Source organism: Oncorhynchus clarkii, chromosome 24, assembly GCF_045791955.1.
Source record: "Oncorhynchus clarkii lewisi isolate Uvic-CL-2024 chromosome 24, UVic_Ocla_1.0, whole genome shotgun sequence".
Classification (NCBI taxonomy): Eukaryota; Metazoa; Chordata; class Actinopteri; order Salmoniformes; family Salmonidae; genus Oncorhynchus; species Oncorhynchus clarkii.
Genome location: NC_092170.1, coordinates 25,778,691 through 25,782,839, shown reverse-complemented (window position 1 = coordinate 25,782,839; position 4,149 = coordinate 25,778,691).

Below are 4,149 nucleotides of genomic sequence, written 5' to 3'. Positions count from 1 at the left end.
CACCCAAAAGGTAATTGTAGCACTTGAAACACCCAAACTCAAACTCATTTGAATATTAATAGACAAACACAACCTGTACGTGCTAAAGGCCAAATCACAGCTTATCGTGTGGTAAACACAACAACATTCCCATTCTCATGTGTTCGATCAGCTAAAATGAAAATGTAACCTGTCTGTGGATGTCTCACAGCATTCCTTATTTCTCCCCATCTTGTCCTCAGTGTGAGGTGACTGTTTCCAGTTGTCATCTCCACACTATTTTGATAACAGGTAATGATGAGGACGATGTAATCTGTTAGTAGTTCAGAAAGGTGCCTAGCTACCAAATACCTAACATACTGCATGTTGCTATGCTGCTTCAGTTGAATACCAGCCTTCCTTCAACCACCTGTTTCAGCTCCACCATAGTTCCCCATTCCAACCACCCCTGTGTACCACACATTACTCACACCATTCCATTTTCAAATTCCTCCAAATCATAGTCATTTCCATGAATAACAGTGCCATGAAAAATGAGTTATTGAGTGTAAGGGAAATTACTTTTTCACACAGGGGTGTTGCATAACTTTGATTATGTGTCACGTTCGTTGTACGGAGGAGACCAAGGCGCAGCGTGATATGAATACATATTTTTAATGAAGACGAAGAACACTTAACAAACTAGACAGGACAAAAACACATACATCACCCATGACCTAACACACCCATGACCTAACAAAATAATAGAGAAAACAAAGAATACTAAGGTCAGGGCGTGACATTATGAAATCAATTAAATAAGTATATAATTGTTGTTTTATTTGTTCACTTAGGTTCCCTTTATCTAATATTGGGTTTTGGTTGAAGATCTGATAACATTCAGTATGAAAAATATGTAAAAAAATTGAGAAAATCAGGGGGAAAGAGGGAAAATACTTGTTCATGTCACTGTACCTAGCACTCACTCTCATAGTTGACAGTCATTTTGTGTTTTCTGTCTCTGGCAGCCAGAGAGGGAAAACAGAGGATACTAGGGGCAGATGGAGAGGGAACAGAGGAGACTAGGGGCAGACGGAGAGGGAACAGAGATTAGGGGCAGCCAGAGAGGGAACAGAGGATACTAGGGGCAGACGGAGAGAGGGAACAGAGGAGACTAGGGGCAGACAGAGATGGAACAGAGATTAGGGGCAGCCAGAGAGGGAACAGAGGAGACTAGGGGCAGATGGAGAGAGGGAACAGAAATTAGGGGCAGCCAGAGAGGGAACAGAGGAGGCTAGGGGCAGACGGAGAGAGGGAACAGAGGAGACTAGGGGCAGACGGAGAGAGGGAACAGAGGAGACTAGGGGCAGACGGAGAGAGGGAACAGAGGAGACTAGGGGGAGAGGGAACAGAGGAGACTAGGGGCAGACGGAGAGAGGGAACAGAGGAGACTAGGGGCAGACGGAGAGAGGGAACAGAGGAGACTAGGGGCAGACGGAGAGAGGGAACAGAGGAGACTAGGGGCAGACGGAGAGAGGGAACAGAGGAGACTGGGGGAGACGGAGAGGGAACATAGACTAGGGGCAGACGGAGGGGGAACAGAGGAGACTAGGGGCAGACGGAGAGAGGGAACAAAGAGGATTAGGTGCAGATGGAGAGGGAACAGAGGAGACTAGGGGCAGACGGAGAGGGAACAGAGGAAACTAGGGTCAGACGGAGAGGGAACATAGACTAGGGGCAGACGGAGAGGGAACAGAGGAGACTAGGGGCAGACAGAGAGGGAACAGAGGAGACATTAGGGGCAGACGGAGAGGGAACAGAGGAGGCTAGGGGCAGACGGAGAGAGGGAACAGAGGAGACTAGGGGCAGACGGAGAGAGGGAACAGAGGAGACTAGGGGGAGACGGAGAGTGAACAGAGGAGACTAGGGGCAGACGGAGAGGGGAACAGAGGAGACTAGGGGCAGACGGAGAGAGGGAACAGAGGAGACTAGGGGCAGACGGAGAGAGGGAACAGAGGAGACTAGGGGCAGACGGAGAGAGGGAAACAGAGGAGACTAGGGGCAGACAGAGGAGGGGGAACCAGAGGAGACAGAGAGGATTAGGTGCAGATGGAGGAGACGGAGACGGAGAGGGAACAGAGGAGACTAGGGTCAGACGGAGAGGGAACATAGGGGGCAGACGGAGAACAGAGGAGACTAGGGGCAGAGACAGAGGAGAGGGAGACGGAGAACAGAGGAGACTAGGGGCAGACGGAGAGGGGAACAGAGAAGAGAGACGGAGGGGGAACAGAGACGGAGAGTGAACAGAGGGAACAGAGGAGACTAGGGGCAGACGGAGAGGGAACAGAGAAGAGAGACTAGGGGCAGACGGAGAGGGAACAGGAAACAGAGGAGACAGAGGAGACTAGGGGGAGACGGAGAGGGAACAGAGGAGACTAGGGGCAGACAGAGAGGGAACAGAGGAGACTAGGGGGAGACGGAGAGGGAACAGAGGAGACTAGGGGCAGACGGAGAGGAAACAGAGGAGACTAGGGGCAGACGGAGAGGGAACAGAGGAGACTAGGGGCAGACGGAGAGGAAACAGAGGAGATAGGGGCAGACGGAGAGGAAACAGAGGAGACTAGGGGGAGACGGAGAGGGAACAGAGGAGACTAGGGGCAGACGGAGAGGAAACAGAGGAGACTAGGGGCAGACGGAGAGGGAACAGAGGAGACTAGGGGCAGACGGAGAGGAAACAGGGAACAGAGGAGAGGGAACAGAGGAGACTAGGGGCAGACGGAGAGGGAACAGAGGAGACTAGGGGCAGACGGAGAGGGAACAGAGGAGACTAGGGGCAGACGGAGAGGGAACAGAGGAGACTAGGGGCAGACGGAGAGGGAACAGAGGAGACTAGGGGCAGACGGAGAGGGAACAGAGGATACTAGGGGCAGACGGAGAGGAAACAGAAGAGACTAGGGGCAGACGGAGAGGGAACAGAGGAGACTAGGGGCAGACGGAGAAGGGAACAGAGGAGACTAGGGGCAGACGGAGAGGGAACAGAGGAGACTAGGGGCAGATGGAGAGGGAACAGAGGATAGACGGAGTGGGAACAGGGGCAGACGGAGAGGAAACAGAGCAGACTAGGGGCAGACGGAGAGGGAACAGAGGAGACTAGGGGCAGACGGAGAGAGGGAACAGAGGATACTAGGGGCAGATGGAGAGGGAACAGAGGAGACTAGGGGCAGACGGAGTGGGAACAGAGGAGACTAGGGGCAGACGGAGAGGAAACAGAGCAGACTAGGGGCAGACGGAGAGGGAACAGAGGAGACTAGGGGCAGACGGAGTGGGAACAGAGGAGACTAGGGGCAGACGGAGAGGAAACAGAGCAGACTAGGGGCAGACGGAGAGGGAACAGAGGAGACTAGGGGCAGACGGAGAGGGAACAGAGGATACTAGGGGCAGACGGAGAGGAAACAGAGCAGACTAGGGGCAGACGGAGAGGGAACAGAGGAGACTAGGGGCAGACGGACAGGAAACTAACAGTTATGTTAGTTGTTTAATCTTCCATGGAAGCTGACAAAAAGCTCCTATTAGAGAAAAAGAAGAGCCACTGTTCTATTAGTGTCGAAGCAGTGGTAGAAATATATTTGAATATGCAAATCAGAGATGAAAACCTTAAGCCCCTTAAGCACATCTTTTCAAATTCATGGCAGGTGTTCTATCTGATAAGAGCCCCACTCTTGCCCTCTGAACATACCTAGCAGACAGGACAAATAACCCTGCTGAGAGGAGAAAAAATTAAAACAGGTCTTGCTTATCTGTCTGTGTTACCGCCTTCTAGTTGTGTGGTGATGTGGAAAACGTTGCTATCATTGTCCGTTTCCTGTCATTCTCTGAGCTACATTTCTTCCTGTTTCTCCATGTCACATCGGCAGCAACAAGGGTGAGTTTCTGGTTCCTCGTGGTGGCATGTCTCCCTTCAGGCTACGTTCATCCCACCACCAGCACTCCTTCCCTGTCAGCTCAGGTTTTATGCCTATACTATAATACGGCCTATGTCTGATTAACTGAGGGTAAAGTCTAATTGCCCCATCTGACAGACCAGCGTTATCCTTTGACTATCAAGTGCTTAAAGGGATAGTTCAACCAAATTACATGAACTTGTATTTGTGGCAAAGTAAATTAGAAAAAGGGCACTAGGACCCAGAACCA